This window comes from Pleurodeles waltl, chromosome 7 (assembly GCF_031143425.1).
Source record: "Pleurodeles waltl isolate 20211129_DDA chromosome 7, aPleWal1.hap1.20221129, whole genome shotgun sequence".
NCBI lineage: Eukaryota > Metazoa > Chordata > Amphibia > Caudata > Salamandridae > Pleurodeles > Pleurodeles waltl.
Window position 1 is genome coordinate 1,085,288,549 of NC_090446.1, and position 20,403 is coordinate 1,085,308,951.

The 20,403-nt window shown below is 43.2% G+C and overlaps 1 protein-coding gene across 2 annotated transcripts in view; it reads right to left on the reverse strand.

The window, feature by feature from the left end:
* Positions 1–1,105: 1,105 nt before the first annotated feature.
* TOM1L1 (target of myb1 like 1 membrane trafficking protein) overlaps positions 1,106–20,403 on the reverse strand; it is a 501,668-nt gene continuing 482,370 nt past the window's right edge. For both annotated transcript variants that reach the window (XM_069200030.1, XM_069200031.1), the window contains one exon: positions 1,106–5,448. The gene's annotated coding sequence lies outside the window, so the exon portion shown is untranslated. The remainder of the gene's footprint in view (positions 5,449–20,403) is intronic.

Here is a 20,403-nt window from a genome sequence, read left to right on the forward strand (position 1 = left end):
CTGCTATCCTCCACTTCTGTTATACTGCAGATCATCTGGCTTATTCTTCAGTACAGATTCATTTGTTGGGTCCAAATATTATCTATTTCACTAAGTGCCATTTTTTTGCATGCTGCTGTGAAGGCCACAAGATTTGTCATGTTTTACATTTTCATGGGCCGGTGAGCAGCGGAGGCTAGTAACTGCAGAATGAGGCCTACATACTTTTCTCAGTATGCACACTATTGCCTATTTAAGGGCTCTCTTTTTAGGTCTGGCCCACACAGTGCTTGTGCTATCTTTTTGAAACATGTTGTGTTCCATCTATGAGCTTTCAACAAGCCCAGCACTTTTGGTTGGTTGTTTGCCCTGCCTTTTGAAATTCATTTGCTCTGGTTGGTGAATAGTGTACATCTGTCCAGCCTTTGGGTGCTTTGTTCCCTCCCAGCTGACTTCACTCATTGATCCTTTTTGTTTATCCATCTATGGTCACCTGTTGCCTCCTTGCTTGCACCCCCTCTCTTCCGTCATTGCTGCTGTCCTTCCTGTTCGGCTGCTTTTTATGAAAAGGAGTTTCTGGCACTGCTTTTTGTTGGCCATCTCTGGCCATCTGTTGCCTCCTCACTCACATCCCCTCCCTCCTGTTATTGCTGCCGTCCTTCCTGTGCCACTGACTTGTTTTCAAAGGAAGTTTCTTTGCACTGCCCCTGGGGGATCATATTTCCTTTCCTGCCTTTCTCATACTCAAATTACCTAATAAAGAGCGCCTCTCGTGTAGCTTTAATCCATAGCCTTGATCCACAGAGAGTCTCAATCTTCGCGCTGCCTGTGGCTAGTGCTGCCACTTTCACATTCAGCTCTCCTGCCAAAGAGTTTCAATCCCTCACATTAATGCCTCACTTGCTGAGAACCATGACTTCAACAAATGGTTCTTACCCTCCCTTTCCTCTCCTTTCCTTTATTTGTCCCCCTCTGAAATGGATCCAAAAACGAAACACTTTTGCTGCAAATGTCGTCTTTTTCTGACATTTTTCTGCTCCAAAGTGCAGTCTTGGGATGGAGAGAAAAAAAAGTTCAGAATATGAACAATAAATCAAAAAACAAATAAAGCAAGACTGAGTGGTCCTTAAGTGGTCAAATTGGTTTTATTCACAGCCACACATATTAGCACATTGTTTTCCCTGGGGGGAGTAGGGTGCGTCATTCCTGGAGGAACTGCAATACCTGGTTGATGTGTACAGTGGAAAATGTTTAATGTCATCATTATCAGCTATTTTCTTTTGCCAAGCGTTTAAACATGTGACAACATCCTGCTTGCTTAACCTGCTTTTCTGCATGTTTGAAACCCTAAACACCCTCATGCCGCATACAGGTGGCAATCCCCTCACTTTAAAATACAAAGATGAGTTTTAGGCACCTCCTCTTTGCTTTTGCTTTTTAATCCAAATTTGGCAGTGCCTGTTTGGGTTTCCTTTTTTTTTCACATCTGAATGACAGGAAGCTTTTGGCCGATGCATTTTGTTATTGTTATTTTTAATATTGCCTTATTTGACCGCTTTTGTTTGGCTGCTTGGTGTAAAAGTTGATAACACATATACTATTTCTGACTGCTGCAAATCACACAGTATGTATGGAAATTAGAGGCAGCTGTGTGCGCTTTCTTTCTTCCCTGTTGTGAATGGGGCTTTTGGGCGATACATTCTCTTAACGTATACTTTTTGGGAAAATAATGCAATATTTATGTGCTTTTGAACACTAATTAGTAACGGCTGTTCAGGTTTCCTTTCCTCGCCTTGGTTATGCATAGAACTTTTGCTAAGCTAACAAATGGGCTCACTGCGGAATGTGTATGATTTCTGGCAGCTTCTCTTCCCCTTTGGTTTTAAGTAGGAATTGTAGGCCGACATATTACAAAATGCTCCTGCCTTGACATAGCGCTTTTTCTAGGCTGATTCATGAAACAGAGCAGATTAATTATGATCTTGTTGCATACTTGGAACGGTGTGGAAGTCTCTTTTTGTTGGTGCATTTAGGAGGTTTCACAAACAAATCCACATAAACTAAGTTGTTGTGTATGGACCTACTTTAGGGCTTTAGTTATATCCAGGGCCACTGAAACTATGTGGCAGAGAAGACCAAAGTAAGCGGCAGGGTTGACCAATTTATGTGGCAAGAAAGGTTCAGTTATGGATTTACAATGCCAATAGCTCTAACTCAACTAAATGCAGTACCTATTGCATTGCAACTGCTTGTTTTTAAATACTTGCTCATGCTGTTGAGAATGGAAGCAACCAATACAGAAAGCAGGGAAAGGCAGACAGTGATTTGAAAAGGATGCCTTAAAGTGCATTAGTCTTGCACAGCATGGTTGACAGAAACACTAGGCCTCTAATTTTGCAGCAATAAGGTATACAGGTGGATCCTGTAAAACGTATGATTGTGGGGAACGATCTGTTGGGCTAGGGGCAGTGCCACCAACCACAACTGAGGTGCAGAATGCTTCACACTATCATTTGTTTGGCTCACAGGTGCTCTAAGAAATGAGCACACAGTTACTGTGTGCAATTGGGAGCCCGGTCACTAGACCAGCCAGACGCAATGTTGCCTATTGATACAACCACCATCTATGATTAGAACATGTGAGTTTCTCTCTCTACCTAATTCACCAGTGCTTTAAAATATTTTTTTGTTGTGCTGCATTTTCAATGGGTTTGTTACCAGACATTGTTATAATGTCACAATAACTGTGGTGAGCATCTCTGCGCAGGGGATCCCAGGGTGGCCCATGGCATTCAAGGTGGATGCATCACAGTAGTATCAGCTATTTGGAAGTGAGTCACTTGGTGGTCTGATTCTCTTAAGGATCTTACTGTGTCTCCATTGGGCAAAGCATAGTAGGGGCATGAGTCAGATTCACAGTCTCAGGTAGAATGTCACAGTTCATGAAGGAAGGTGCCCATCTCCTAGTTTTGTGCTTCCATCTTAGTGCTCCAAGATGTTCATCTTCAGCATCCACTGTGGAGCCAACACCAACACACTCCATCAGTGGAGCAGTACGTCTGCTAGCTTCTTTGGTACATGGTGGTGACATAAGCATGGAGATTCTCCAAGGGCACTTGTTGGCTTGATCATTGGGTGCTTCTCCAATGTGGCCATGTAGATTGTGGTTAGATTGAGTGGCTCTAGTCAATAGAGGCCAGCTCACATTGAGGCAAGGGGTGGTACATCTCCTAGTGCTACAAAGGAGCTTAGATTCTATCCACAAGGTTGCATAGTAGAGACAGTAGACAGCCAGATGAGCATCTGTTGCCCTACATATGAGAAACAGTGCTTAGCTACCAGGTGCAACAAGGAGTTCAATGCATGAGTATAATATCACTATAAAGTGGGATTTACAGCTGAGCTCCACACTCTCACATGCTTCTTGTCCGCCGCTTAGCCATGTTTTCTGGTCTTGCCATTTTCAAACACTAATTTGGTGTAGTATATGTCAAGGCAACTATAACAGTGTACTATACTGATGCCCAGATTTAATAGGGCCTAGCACCATCTACCTACACGTTAGCGTCATTCTTTAATGCTAATGTTGTGTTTGATGGCCAAAAACACCACGTCATATTTACAAAGTGGCGCATTGCACCACTTTGTATCCCTTTGCGCTACATTATGCATGCACCATGCATAATGTATGCAAAGGGGGCATTCCCCCGTGAGTGGGGGGCGACAAAATGGCACATAGAAATCTCAGAGCAGGCGTTAAAAGGGAGCACACCATTGTCTACAATGGGCCCCTATGTACTGTTCAGGGTTAGCATCAACATTTTAGCGCTAACCCTGAACAGTACATCATTAACGTAAACATTTTTGACACTATTGCCCCCTCCCCTGCGCCATGGTGCGCTATATCTTAGATACGACACACACATGGTGGAGTAGGGGGGTGTTAAGGGGTGCAAGAAAAGTGGCTCTGCTCTGCACTGGGTTCAGCACCACTCTCTGTAAATATGCCCTGAATCTTCTGCACTGTGTGTTGTACAGCATTGACCTCTGGGGGAATGACAAGCTCTCTAGCTCAATGCAATCAAACTTAATTTCACAAACAAACCGTGGGCTTTTTAAACCCTTGACTTAATGCACCTCTACTTTGCCATTTCAATATGTCTCATAGCTATGCATCCCCTGCTGTTATTGCTTCTGGCCTGTCTTGGTGTCTCTGTAATCTAAATATTCATAATTTGAGGTTAGATAATGCAGTCTGCTTTGCAGAATTTAAATCACAAGTGTTGCCTAGAGTATATTGGACGTGGCTTGTCAGAAAACACTACATAGATAACTTTGTATGATTGCCTAGTTGGAAGAGGTGATTTGAAAGCAAAATCAATTCATGCTAGGTGAACACATTTTTGTAAAGTGAATAAAAACTTAATTGCAACCAAACACCTAGAACGACCAGGTCCATCCAGCGTTCAACCAACGTTTGGATCAGCTTGCACCCTTTTTTATTTACATCCCTAATTATCTGTCACCAAAGGCCATCACAGAACTGAATTATCAGAAATACCCGTATTAGAAATGTGAATCTTGTCTGCAGTGTATAACACCCAAGTGCCATTTCTGCTGTCCTTCTCTGTTTGTTGAACGTGATCCATGGGTCTTCGATTTTAGAATAATGTTAATGCGATTATTTTGCAGTATTATCATATCTTTTAGTAGTTTGTCTGTTTTATGTCACTCTGTCGTTGGTTTTAGTGATGCACTTTTGTGTTTTTTGTCGTTACATATTTGCGATTATGTGAGCTTCAGAACCGATAAATCTAACGTCAATACCGTTCGTGGTCAATTTAGATTCAATGTGACCATTAGTCGATGTGTTCTAAAAGGCAGATCAACAGCTCATTTGTGCCACAATCAAGCTATTTTCAACATAAAACATTTTACTGTCCAAATGTTGAAAAATATGAATTTCTCAAAAAAACGTCTAGGAAGTATTTGGAATATTCTAAAGTGCCCTCTGAAAATGGACATCAATAGTTTACGGCAACTTTATTACATACATTTTTATAACATATACAATTAAGAGTTCTCGTCTACTAGAAGGCAAACATAAATTGAACACAAATAGTGCCTTATGGCGCAGGCAATACAAATACAATATTCAGTCTCTGTCATGTGCTTGGCTTTTCACAAAGCATGAAATGTAATTCACCAATGAAGATGCAGTCCGGTAGCACATTACTCTATTTTATAAACCATCTAAAAAGGAACATCTTGTCTTGGCAGTACAATATGTTAACTTGAACATCAACATGGGAGGAATAGTATCCATTACTTAAAACTAAAAGGCCTTGAAAGAATGAGTCATTGGGTGAGTCTGTGATATTTTTGAAAATAGTTCCATTTTGTTTACATTTGGCTTAGTTGTTGCTATGGTTGCAAAATGCGGTTCACTGTCCATCAGTTGGAATATTTCTGCAAAAAGGAAAAACATAAAAGGTTCATGAATAAGTCAAAGGAACTTTATTTTCCTTCATGTACTTTTGCTTCTTTATTGTAGTTTTCTGGCTTTCAAAATAATCTTTTAACGTCATAAGGATACATTTGTGAATAAAACGGCTTGTGTGTGTGTATAATATCCGAACATAACATGAGTTGTTGATGGCATTCGAGGGAAATCAAAGCATCAAGAAAATGATAAAACATGTTTATAGAAAAAGCTACAGCTTTATCCAAGCTTCCATAAGAAATGCTTTCCTCCAGATGGAGGTGAGCTCCTACCTGCTGGAGCGAAGCCAGTTCTATTGTTCTAGTTATGAGAGGGTGGGACCTCAGTTCATTAATCCTCATTTGGACCTCTGGCCTATGAACCCCTTTTTCAACTTCCATGAAGGTCAGGAACATGGGATGATTGTAGTTTCCAAACACACATCTGCTCCCATTTCCGCCAAGTCAACGCGGTAAGCAGAGGGGTGATTCTGCAGCTCCCCTTTCTCCGAAGATTCCTCTCACTTTTCCATACTGAGCTGATGTACTACCAGCAATCTCAAGTGAACAGGTCACAAAGCACCCACCTTTGCCAAATTTACTCCTTGAGTAAATTAACAATTGTAAAATGGTACAGAGTACAATGGAAATTATCTTGAATGATGGCTGATTATGAGGATATTTGCTTATTGTATGCACATGTCTTTAAACATACATTAGATGAATTCTGAACTGCGCAGAGCCTTGAGATAAAAGATCACAGGCCTGCACTTACCGACTCTTATCAGCAGGTAGGCAACTGCATTCTGGACCATCTGGAGTTGGCTTGTCAAATATTTAGGCTAATGTAAGGTCAGTTTAAATGAGACCTTGAACAACAAAACCCTACTCATCATGCAGTCACCGACCAAATGCATTGTTATACAAACACACTTTGTTCAGACTACAGGAAGTTTAGATTAGATTTTGCCTGACAGGCTAAGCTGCATGTAATGCAACCAATCACAAAAATGAAAAATCCCAGACTTATATTTTCAGACCTCGACCAGCAGGCAGTGGGAGCACACTCTGTAGCAATTGATGGTTTGTCAAATAGTTTAGTAATCCCAGGTAAACGGAACTTGCACAAATGAGAGGAGATACTGAGTGACCATGAATTTGCATTCAGCCTACTTCCAGTGTCAGTGCAGGCACAGTGTAATGGCAACCATGGTCTCGTGTACAACTGCTGTCAATGTTCACCATGTGCTTAAACCCATAATCTTGCTGCTTAAGGGAGGTACTTAGGTGGGAGAGAAACCTGTCCTTTTGCACTGATTGGGAATGTCATTAAGTCTTGTGTCTTTGTCCATGAGGCTGTCAGTCTTGTAAAAATCTAGGTCAGCGCATAAGCAAATGGCACACTGACCCAGACCTAGATTGCCAAGCCACTTGTCGTTTCCCACAGGTGTGGAAGAAATGAGACCCCCATCTATTAAAGGATGGTGATTGGTTAGCACAGAGAAATCGGAGCTTTGAGGAAACAATGTCATAGATGAGAACCAGGCGCTAACTTTCTACCCAATTGTTCCAGGTGCAGAGCTGTTGTGAATCAGTTGGAATGTCATTCTCTGCAGATGAAATTCAGATAAGAGTTTTTGGTCTAGATTCATTGTGACAGTTTGTAGATCCCTCCCAGTTCTGTGGTACATGAATGTGTCCTTTCCAGTGGTGGCCTGTACATTTAGCAGGGAGGGGGCGCTTGGGGCAGAAATGCGCTCATAAACACCCACTCACACAACCCAACAAAGTTCAGCTCAAACAGCCAGGAGTCTGTGCATTTAGCACATATCTAGCTCTGGGCTGCCTGACCTGAAAATAAAAAGTGTCTAGCAAGCTGACCTGTGCTCAGCCTGATGGACACACTTTATGGTGGCCGAAAGGTGAGGGGGAGTGGCCCTTAAGTCTGGGGTGTGGCTAGTTCTTTCCTCATTCGGCACGGTGGACCAATATTCAAATGAACACCAGAGCTGGATTCCAGATAGGACAAAAGCACTCTGTTCAACCACTTTTGATCACCCAAGTCTAAGATGTGGGATGGCTATTGGTGGGCCTCCTGCCGCTCAGACTGAATATTAAGCGTTTGATCAGGGAGTCCCTGTTACTGAAAAATATGGAAAAAGGAGAAGGGCCGCTTTTGCTAATGCATGAATTAGGAGGAAAATGTGCAGAATCATACATGATCAGAGAAGAATACAGGCCTAGAATGTTCATGATGTCCAAATAGAGAGCCAAGGATAAAGAGGATGCTGGGGTGCAAGGACAGGGACGAGAAGAAACATGTATTCATAATGCAGCTGGAATTAGAAGGCCACAACACGAAAGCTTGAGCCATAACTTTATAACACACTCACAGTGAGGGCGCACATTCTGATCCACGTTCACAAGGGAAAGTGTACACCATGGTGGTTTTGGAAAGGGAACTCAATCAGCTTTGATGCTTGAAGGCCAGCAGCTGTGCAAGGGAGGATAGACAGAAATGTTTCCAAGCGTGGAGTTAGCTGAGGAAGGACATACTGATACGCTTCAGAAAGTGAGATCAAAAGGCACTGTGGTTATTAGCAAATGTGTCCATGACAGATGTGTAACCTTCGCTTTTCTGTCAATGCGTAATTAGATGCTTTCCCAAGGAGAAATATAGCTTTGTGTTAATGTAAGTAGAGACAACAATGTATCAAGCAAGCGCTTAAATCAATATGCATGACAAGTCTAGAAGACGCATTTCAGGTATTTTGAAACTAAAAAAGAAGTTGTTTGTGATGACAAAGTTGAGTGCGGTATCAGTCACTGAGCTGTGCTGCCCTCCCGGCCATTATTCATAAATGCTCATATTATTTGCCAAACAGAGTTGTGTCGTTTTTTCATTTCCTGACTCCACAATATCCCCAAATATGTTAGCCAGCCGTACACAGCATTTAACTTTTGGTGCTTCTGCTTTGGGGCTGTTTTAATGCAAACCAAATTTTTCCTTCAGGTTTTCGGGTCAGAAATGCTAGATCTGAAGACATATGAGGCAACAAGTCTGTGGGCACTCAGCCTCAAGTTCACACTCAAAAATGCCTCCTCATTACTCCTATTTTACTTCACTACTGTTCAACCTCTACCTCCCATTACACTTTTACCGATCCACCCTCAAATGGTTCCTTTCTTCCTACCAAATAGGATGGCAAATCCAGGATAACCCTATGATCCACAAGTGCCTTGAGATCCCTTTATTTTTGCCAATCTTACAGCTGCAAGGAAGAGGGATTAGTTCTGACAGTGCTCCTATAGCCCTTTCTCCTAGAAATTGCGTTTTTATAGGTTCAGGCTGATTAAATGCACACTGACTCACAGCATGATGGGATCAATGTATTACCAAAGCTCTACATCCACAACCGCACTGGTTTTCATTGGCCTTGTAACCTCTAATCTGTGCCAACTGACCACTGCTACATCTGCTTCAGAGCAATTGCAGGCAATAAATGCATCTTTTCATGATTCCTCCCGCACTGGATTGTGTCATAGCACAGTCATTTCCTGTATCCTGGGCAGGATCGTGTGTCTTTTTCCCTGCCCTACTTATATTTAACTATAAGTTGGTTTCTGGTATACTCATATTCACTAAAGGTTTTTCCATTAGTTAAATACTTGGATATGACTGTGGAAACTTGTGAACAGTTCGGACCACAAGAGGCTAAAGGATTCACAAAAGGGCCTGCTTTTCTGAAAACGGGAATGGTGTGTTACATTTAGGCCCTCATTATGAGTCTGGCGGTCAATGGACCGCCAGACTCACAGATGGTGGGCGGTTAACCCGCCATATTATGAGTCTGGCAGAGATGCCATGGTGGAACACTGCCACCGCCAGGCTGTCACCACCGGACAGCCTGGTGGTCTTGGCGTATCAATTCCGACAGAGCAGCACTGCCCTGGGGATTATGAGACCCATTCTGCCAGCATTTTCTTGGTGGTTTACACCACTAGGGAAAGACTGGTGGAATGGGTGACTCAGGCCCCCCTAGGGGCCCCTGCACTGCCCATGCACTTGGGCAGTGAAAGCGTGACGCACCACCACATTGGAGCTGGTGTGAATGTAAAGGCCCTGTTTCCCGCTGGGCCGGCGGGCAGAAACACTGTTTCCGCTCACCGGCCCAACAGGAAAATCATTATAGGGCGGGCAGTGAAGTGGGGGGAATGAGTTTGGCGGATGGCAGTGCCGCCCGCCAAACTCAAAATTACCCGCTTAGTCATAAGAGTACGACTTTGGGTAAATGCTGCTAGAACAGAGTACTGCTCCTAGTGGTCCAGCTAATGGTTCTAATTGTGGCAGGATTCTGCAAATAGTGCGCAAACCACCAGCACGTTTTTTTTTTTAAAACAAAGTTAATCTCTAATGAAGAGTTATATTTTCCCTGCACAGATGTCCCCTTCATATGAATCTCTTGTGGAGGTGCCCATGGAGGAACAAAAAAAATGTCAATCAAGGAAGGGGATATGTGTAGTGTAGGGCCTGATATACACTTAATGACAATGTCAATAAAATCCAAGCCCACCTCCTTCCCGTAAATATGCTATTTGGTTTACTTTACAGATGTGGCATATGATGGGAAATAGTCCTGAATGTTTTCTCTCGCTCTGAATGCTTTGATTACTTACCAGTAATCTTTCTCCAATCATTCTTCTTTTTCCTAGCACTTACTGTATATGATGGTCTCACCTGACCCCTCAGGTACCAGGTTACTTAACCCTTAAAGAAAAAGACCGCCTTACTCCTTTTCACATGCCTTTCCCACCTCCTTGGCTCTGCCTCCTACCTGGGGCCATAAAGGGAGTAGGATCAGAAACACTTCCTGTTACCAGTAAGTTCAGAGAATACAGGTCTCAAGAATGGGAGAGAGGATTGCAAGTATTGAGAAGAAAAAAAAATTGGGGTAATGTGGATTACCAGAATGTAATTGGTGCATTACATTCTCAACCCTTCTCTCCTTCCAGTTCTTACTATATGGGTTTTCTCCTAAGCAGAAATAGCAAATTGATTCCTAAAATGGAAATAACTATTTAATAATGTAATAAGTTTCAAGCTTAAGTGAGAAATTCTATGCAACAGGGGAGAAAGTGGACTTCAGAACATTAGAACTTAAGTCTATTATTTACAGCGTTACAAATGTCCTGAATAGAGGCATGAAAGGCCTTGGTGCAGCCATTACTTAAGTGGATATTCCTGAATCAGAACCTGGAAACAAGATCATTAAAAGGTATATAGCACTGTCGATCCAACTGTGTTAGGTTGAGGAAGAAGCCTTTTATGCATATCATAAGACCCCAAAATGTACAACTGTATGTAATCACCTTGTCTGTAATCAAGTGCTCTGACAAGATAAGCAGCTCAGACAACACCTAAGAGATACCAAGCCTGCTCTGCGGGTGTAGATGACAAAATGAAAATAAAGTAATAGAGAGAGGAAGAAATAACTTTGGGACAAAAACCTGGTTCTAGATGTAAAACAAATCTGTCACAGTATATTTGTAAATATGCAGATCTAGTAGATAAAGACCCCAGTTCTCCAAATCTAGGGGCCAGGAACAAATAATGTTAAAACTGTAAGGTCAATTTCTACAAGGGGTCGAAAGGGAGGGAACTGAAGAGCTGTATGAACTAGGGGTAAATCAAATGAAGCAATAGTGAGTCTAACAGGAGGTAACTGAATAGAAAAACCCTCTGTAATCTACTACTTAGAGTTTCCTTCTCAGCAAGACCCCACCCAGGAAAACCTTATTACCTTCATTGCTGACCATTAGACACGAAGATAAAAGGCTGATAAAACCTGATTAAATCTATCCTGTAAAAACTGGACACATCACTTTGGTTCAATTAGAATGGTCTAAGGCTATGCTTATATACCATGAGTAAAACAATGCCTAGTGATAATCGTATGATCATTGAGCTGACTGCATATAAGAATTTTATATTTAGGCTGCCTCAGCGAATTAAAGGCTTAGGATCTTGAAACCACTCCTCTCAACAGCCAGCTGATAGACACATCCACTGGCCGGAGAGAATATGACAAATGGTTTGAGGAAAAATCCACTCTGGAGGAGCTTAGCCATGAGTCTGGGACAGCAAGCCACTAGAATATATGATGCCTTTTTCCTTCAGAGGCAGACTAACAATTTGTGAATCAGATGGAATGGTGGAAAAGGGCAGATAAGAAGAAGACATGCAGACATCAGAGTATCCACCTCCCAAGCTCCTGCAGTGGGAAAAGAAAACACAGAAAAAGAGCTTACTTAGAGGTGGCAAATTAATCCATCGGAGGGGACCCAAATCTATTGTTATCTTTAAGAAGATGTGGTAAGTTAGACAAAAGTCGTGATAAGGAGAAATAATGTTATTTAGTTGGTCTGCTACCATAATGTCTATCCCTTGAATATACCATGGTGAAACAGCAAATTTAGATGGTGTTCTGCCCAGCATCGTATTTGAAAGGCAAAAGAGGCTAAACTCAGAGACCCATCCTGACTATCCATGAGATAGTCTGTTTGACTCTATTGTCTGTCCAAAAGAGAACCCCTATCTCTGCAGAAGTGGAGCCAGCCAAAGCAGAGAGCAGTAGTATGCCATTAGCTGGCTCCAGTTGCCCCTGTAAGCCACCAATCCTGAACTGATTGGGTTTCTAAAGTTGTTCCCCATTCTAGCCTGTGTGTGGCTGTGATACAGAACCACTGGAGGAAGGAGACAAATTGGAGAATCTTTTTTTATTTATTTAGGGGAAGATGTCATCATTGAATATCTCCGCAAGTTGAAGTGGGTATTGGTATTGGAAGTATGTAAAAGAAGCCTTGTTACAACTTGTGATTTGAAAGCAGGATGAAAAACAGCTTTTAGGAGGGACGTGGCAGCACACTTCAATTTTTTCATGAATTCGTGAGAGTCAGTTTGTGCGTGACTAGTAGAAGACAGCCCCTGGCTGTGTCTCCATGAATTTGAATGAAAGGAGATCAGCCATTCATCTTGGGAGGGACTCACCAGAATTCCTATGGGGAAAAGAGAAGGTAGAGGAGCCAACAGCTTGGTGTATACTCTTGGTGCATACTCTAGTCCAAAGAGTTGACCCTGAAAATGCCAATGAAAACTTTCTAGAAAGGACCTTGTGATGAGTGAGGAATGAGTGGGATATGCAGATGAGCATACTAAGAATTTATAATCTGTTCATCTGCAGAAAGCAAGGGAATGATGCACTGTAAGGTGTCTATTTGAACAGAATTTTCAGCATATAAAATTTTGACGTTTACAATTTGATTGGCTGAAATTCCCCTTATGGCCCACTTCCCTACAAAGGTCAGAGAGTAGATTCCCTGGCATCCCACTGATAAAGCACTGATAAAGCAGCCAGAATTAGTTTTTCAGAGCTAATTCTGCAACTCCCTGATTAGAGTTTGTTGTTCGACGGAACCTATGAGACAAGCCATGTAAATTACACATGAATTTTCGTAATCTCTTGTGAATATCTTTGTGGAACCATGGATCTGTGCTAGACTCTTCCCAGATGTGATCAAAGTTAGAGCAATGTCCTCTGACTTGGAGTTTGGGCAAAGAGGCAACATATTTAAAAAGGCATATTGTTATCAGAAAAGGAGGTAGAAGAGTGACTTGAGGCCTGCCTTTGGAATAACAAAAGTTAACATTGACCTCCAACTGCTGGTGCCAGAAAACAACTAGGGTTAAGTTTTTGAGAAGGATGACAGTGAGAGTCAAGTAGTTTAGGTTGGGTTCTAAAAATCTAGGCGTGCTTATGATTTTTGAAGACACAACAGAGAATATCTTCTATCTGGTCTCCAAAAAACAAGTTACACGAAAAGTCAAATGACATTACATCTGCAGATGCAATAATGAGGTAAGAACACATGATGAAATCAGAGTAACAAAAATCCCCAAACTTAAAAAATAGATATGGGTAGCTGGTGCCCTAGATAGCACCTCCAATAAGCTCCCCCAAGACCCACTGCAAAATGTTTGACCCAGCCAGGGACAATCTTTGAATCAAACTACTGACCGTAGGCAAGACCTAATTATGTCATTCAACAAACTAAGGGGCATATTTATAATGTCCTAGCGCCAGCCAGCACCACATTAACGTCATTATTTTTTACATTAATGTGACCCAATGAGGCCAAAATCCCTGCACTGTATTTACAGAGTGGCGCAATGCATTCATTGCACCACTCTGTAACCCTTTGCGCTACATTATGCCTGCGCCATGCATAATGTATGCAAAGGGGGCATTCCCTCATTAGGGGAGCTGGAAAAATGGTGTTAAGGAAATCTCTGAGATTTCCTTTTGCCATTTTTTACAGCACTTTTAACGCCTGCTTAAGGGCAGACATTAAAAGGGGGCTTCCATTCTTTAAAATCGGCCCTAGGTACTCTGCAGGAGTAGCACCAATATTATGGCACTACTCCTGAAGAGTACATCAATAGCATCATGAGAAATGACGCTATTGCCCCCTACACTGCGCCATGGTGCACCGTATTTTAAATACAGTGCACACATGGTGGCGGTAGGGGGGTGCTAAGGGGCACAGGGAAAGTGGTGCTGCACTAGGTGCAGCGCCATTTTCCATAAATCTGCCCCTAAGTGCCAACATTGTAGGATTAAAAGAAAAATGAGAGGACAATGACTGGGTCTTTTTCATTAGTCTGATCAATGTTCTTTCCAAGAGACGTAGACCATGATCAACACATAAACTGTGTCCCAACTACAAAGGCTAAAAAGTAGGCTGAAGGGAAGCTGAGTGAGTTGGGTCTCCGTTTCCTTGTCTGTCTATGTGTCTGACTGACATATGTAAGTCTGTCTATAAACTGTAACAGGGACCTTGAACAGGACTTGCAACGCACTACCTTGCACAGTGAGGCTATGATAACAGATATTTTCCACAAGTATTATCCCCCAGGAAATAGTAAAGATGAACATCTAGTTACAACTAAGCAAGAACTAACTACAGCCAACATTGGAGAAACCCAGATGATTTGTCCTAAGTGTGTCATCTTTGTTTGATTTTAACACTAAACCTGATCAAGGAACGGTAGAAAAAAAACTTTTGGTGAAGATGTGTGACTATACATAAAATGGAGAAAGCAGTAAAAAAATGAGGGACAACTCTTTACCCTTATAGTTGCCAGAGATATCTGCACACTAAACAGGCAAACCAAGTCAGATGCCCCTACCAAATATAGGTACAGCACAACCATGAGAAATAGCCTAAATTACTATGCTCCAATTAACAGGGATGCTTAGCATGCAGTGCCTGAAACTAATGTCAAATGCAGGACAGAAAGTGACCACAGGCTGTTCAAAGTCTACCCACTACCTCCTGGCTTGAAGATCCCTGCTCCTGTCATTGGATAGTTTGTGGCCCCAAAGACCTTATGCAAAATTCTTCTCAAAGGGCTATGAGGCAGCGCACTAAAAATGACTAAATTGTTGTGCCATACATAAGCATGCTAGCAGAACATATCTCAGTCCCTCTTTGGGGAAGGAAAGAAAGGGCAGACAGAATGCTGGGTCCTAACCATAGTGGTTCAAATTGTTTGCCAACGATGGCTTGGAATCTGTCCTACAATGGCAGTACAAACTAGGCCAAATTCATCTTTTCTACACTTGACTCTCAGGGTAACATCAGCACATAGTCAAAGTCTTCTCAGGGAGGTGATTTGAGGTGCAAGAGCTCAAAACTCAACAGTCAACCAACAGACGTAATAACATCCAGCCCAGTCCTAATCTTTTGGGTTAAGAGAAAGTGCTTTAATTACACAGCATAAAGTAATACTTTAACGTGCGGCTAGGGGATTACGGCACAGGGTTGTAATCTTGTTTGCAATCTTCATTTGTTCATTGAGGTGCAACACCATTTCGGGCATTCTCCCCCAAACACCTACATTCCCTGGTGTGTAGCGTAAGACATGGCACCAATCAGGAACAGAGGCACACACTCCAAACAATCCCAAGACGTAACATCCCCATTCCCCATTACTGACTCAACCTCAAACAACTCCATACCATGTAGACAAAATCAGCCCCAGCTGTGCGACACATAACACACTCAGACTGGGCTTCTGGTTTCATACAGTCTATCCCCTCGGGGGTTATGTACACAACATGCAGATAATAATACTGTATAAGCTTGAACTACTGATTTTGGGATATTTTAGGACCCTCAACCACTGATCATCACCCAGCCAGGAGTCAAGACCCCGCCAAGTAATTTGTTTGTTCTGTAGCTCTTCCAGACCTATTTTGGATTGGGAATTTAAAGACCTGTACAATATTGTTATTGCTCTATTCCTGCCGTCTATGGAATATAGGCTCTCCAGACATTTATGCTGAGGGGGCTGAAGAGTTCCAGTATGCAACGGTGTGCAAATATTAGCCTCAACAGCCCAATGAAGCAGGTAGCGCCCATCTGAGATGTCATGGGTGACCCTCAATTCCAAAACCTTGGCATTATTACCCACTACATACAAATCGCAGTCGTTCCCCTCCCCCTCTCCCAATGGACTGCCTGAGGGAATTCATCGCCTTTTGTATATTCCCCTCCAGAATTGCTCTTCAGCATGATACATCAAAACCCACAGGTATTTGAAGGTGTAAGGTTCCCACTGTAATATATCTCCAAGTGCCAAGCATCCATCAGCAACAGTGGGCGCTAGCACTGCGTATCTACATGATTTGGTCCAGTTCAGTTTTAAACTCGATACCCTCCCAAAAATTTCTAGTGCGGACACAGTTCCCTGTACGTCTCTCTCATCACCCCGCATATACAGGAGCATGTCATTGGCACATTGTGAGACATACAATGTATCCACTTCAACCAGATACCCTGATAACACTGCCTTACTGTAGAGTACAAGCCAATGGCTCCACAGCGATGGTAAACAGTACAGGGGAGGGAGGGCCCCATTGCTGCATACCCCTCTCAATGACGCAAACATTAAATATCTGACTCCCGATTCTAATCCGGATTAATTTGGCCGTATAAAGCAGTAGTCCATTTAATAAATACTTGGCACAAGCTGATATTCCCCCATTACCACATACAGATGCTCTCAGTGAAGGGAGTCAAAGGCTTTCTCAATGCTAACAGCGAGCACCAGAGCCTTCTGATGCAGCACCAGGATACACCTCCCTGCTCCAATTAGAGATGAGCCTAGTTTGGTCTATGTGCATCAGACCATTTATCCTGGGTAGGAGCTGATTCACTAGGATCTTGTTCAATGTCTCATAGTCAACATTAAGCATTGACAAGGGCTTATAGGAAGAAACCAATGTAGTGGCCTTTGATAGCTAGAATGGGAGCAGGAGACATGTTGGAATTGGTAAGCCATGCTAACTGCCTCCCAGCTTTTTTCCCTTTATCATGCACCCTGGCCAAGTGTTGTTTATAATTTTAGCCCTTGAGGCACTCAATAAGCTTGAAGAGATATTCTCTTGGAGCTGGTCACTGGTCCCATGGTCGTGCAGAGTGCATTTAGTTGTGTTTCCAATGTACAGATGTCCTATGTAGCTGCTCTCTGACCCCAACAGCGGCCACAATGCAATTCCCCCTGACTACGTCCTTGAATGCTTCACATTCAATCAATGTGGTTGAGGCCATGTCCATGTCCTAAATGCAGTGATTATTGATAAAATCCAATCTAATACTACGTCCTGCAGAGCATCCACATTAAGCATCCAAGTGGGTATAGCCGCATGGGAGCTGTACCACGTTAGTGAAAGCAGCAGAGGGTTATGTCTCAGCCTGATATTCACCCCCAGTGACCCTGGTGTGCATCAGGGAGCAACACAGTAACGTACCTAAGTGGACATGCAATTCATGGGTGTTAGAAATGGGGTCTTTGGTTGGCAGTCAGGTCAACCCCTGTCCAAGCAAGGACCCTCACTCCAGTCAGGGTAAGTCACACACAATCCAAATTATCCTGTGCCCACCCTGTGGTAGCTTGGCACTGAGCAGTCAGGCTTAACCCAGAAGGCCATGTGTAAAGTATTTGTGCAATAAATCATGCAATAACACAGTAGAACACCACAAAAATCCACCACACAGTGTTTAGAAAAATATATAATATTTACCTGATAAGATGCAGGTCAAAACGATTAAGATGCAATAAGAATATGTTGAAATATCACTGTAAAAATGATATAAAGTGTCTTTAGTTTCTTAAAAAGTAATGTGTCTCTTGCAAGCAGAAAGTACCTGGTTTGTGTTCAAATTCTCTGCGAGGGATCAGAGCGATGGAGATGCATGGAAAACGGGGAGGTGTGCGTCGATTTTTCCAGCGCACACAGGTGATGCGTCGTAGAGTTTTCACACAGGGCAGGCTTTGTGTCAATTTCCGGCATGTAGACTGGGATCCTCTTCAGGTTGCGGGGTTTTCGGACACCCCGGGGATGATTCGTTGGAATCCGGTGCTTGCAGGACGAAGTCACAGGAACTGCATCGATCCGGTGGGCGTTGCGTGGAAATTTCTACCACATGGCAGACGCTGCGTCGATTCCTCTCAGGAAGTCGGGTTGCGTTGTTCCGGCTCGGCTTTGCAGCAATCCAGTCGGCCGTCGCTCCACTGGTGCTGCATCGATCTTCTTGTTGCGAAGTTGGGCTGCATCGTTCCGGTTCGGCATGCAGTGATTTTCTCACCGCAATGCAGGCTGTGTGTCATTTCTTGCAGGCTGTGTGTCGATTTTCGCCGCACAGGGAGTTCTTCTTACAGGAATGAAGTCTTTTTGGTCCTGAGACTTCAGGGAACAGGAGGCAAGCTCTATCGAAGCCCTTGGAGAGCACTTCTTCAGCACAGCCAGAGAGCAGCAAGGCAGCAGGGCAACAGCAAGGCAGCAGCCCCTCTCAGAAAAGCAGTCAGGTGAGTCCTTTGGGCAGCCAGGCAGTTCTTCTTGGCAGGTTGCAGGTTCCGGTTCAGGTTCTTCTCCAGGAAGTGTCTGTGAAGTAGTGTCTACCTCAGAAGTGTCTAAGTTGGTAGGGTCAGAGACCCTGTTTAGATACCCAAATGTGCCTTTTGAAGTGGTGGAGATTTCAAAGAGTGGCTTAGAAGTGCACAAGGTCCCCTTTCAGTTCCATCCTGTCTGCCAGGGTCCCAGTAGGGTGTGTGGCAGTCATTTGTGTGAGGGCAGGCTACTGTCCTTTGACATGTAAGTGCCAGGCCCTCCACCCTATCAATATACAGATGTGTGCAAGTGTGACTGAGCCTCCTGTGTTTGGGGTTGTCTGAGTAAATGCACAAGGAAGCTGTCAACTAAACCTATCCAGACATGGATTGGAAGGCACAGAAGGATTTAAGTGTAGAGAAATGCTCACTTTCTGAAAGTAGCATTTCTAAAATAGTAATATAAAGTCCAACTTCACCATTAATCAGGATTTTGTATCACCATTCTGGCCATACTAAATATGACCTGGCTACTCCTTTCAGATCAGGATCTACCACTCAAACAGTATATGAAGGTAGCCCTAATGATATCATATGAAAGGAGCAGGCCTCACAGCAGTGTAAAACACATTTAGGAGTTTTACACTACCAGGACATATAGAACACACATGTTCATGTCCTGCCTTTTACCTACATAAAAACCTGCCCTTTGGGCTACCTAGGGCCTACCTTAGGGGTGACTTATATGTAAAAAAAAAGGAGAGTTTAAGGCTTGGCAAGTACTTTTAAATGCCAGGTCGAAGTGGCAGTGAAACTGCACACACAGGCACTGCAGTGACAGGCCTGAGACATGGTTAGAGGGCTACTTATGTGGGTGGCACAGCCAGTGTTGCAGGCCCACTAGTAGAATTTGATTTACAGGCCCTGGGCACATGTAGTGCACTTGACTAGGGACTTATAAGTAAATTGAATAAGCCAATTGGGCATGAGCCAATGTCACCATGTTTTAAGGAGAGAGCATATGCACTTTAGCACTGATTAGCAGTGGTAAAGTGCTCAGAGTCCTAAAGCCATCAAAATTGAGGTCTAAAAAAGAGAAGGAGGAAGGCAAAAAGTTTGGAAGTGACCTTGCAGAAAGGCTATTTTCAACAATGGGCACCAGAGAAATAGGAGTATTGCTCAGAGAGGGGTTGAGCATTCTCCATGTATCAATCAGTCCCCACTGTGCCAATCAAGAGGTGAACACCTAAAAAATCTCACAAGTGGGAGTTCAGGGGTGGGATGGATGTGACCTATCCAGCTCCATGTCCATACCACAGTTGAATTTTTCCCTAAACACTCTAGGGTAGTAAATGATATCAGCCATGTGAGGGGCCAAGCCTTCCAGGAATGTCAGCTGGTCCTTATTAGGAGCATACAGCTTTATCATTGCAATATCTTTGCCCTCAATACTGCCTCCTACCTTAACATACCCTACTTTCAGATCTATGTGTACCACTTTGGCCTTGAACAGGATGCCATCCATTTGGAAACACCCCATGCAAAAGCAGTATACAGCATATGGTAGATGAACCCCACCATTCTTTCTGGAGAGCATCACCCTTGGAATTTTATTAATGTGTTTCTTGTAGCATCGCAATATATACACCCAACTCTCAATATAGAACTGTATGTTGTACCTCCTTCCGGGGGAGTGGAGGCCCCTCACGTTCCAAGTCAGTAATTTCAGGCAGCCTTTTGTAGTAAATCTGGCAAAGCTGTGACCCTCATCTCCCGCACAACTCTACCTGCACCACATCACCCCTGTGAAACAACAAACCCAGAAGGAAAACCAGAAAACTGTTTAAACCTGTGTACAATGACCAACATAAAACCCCTTGCAGGACTCGATACCAACTGAACACTGCCAACACTGCCCAAATTGTGGCAAAACATCATAATAATGCACCACCAGAACTGGTCACATCCGACCCACTCCAGAAAGTGCTGGT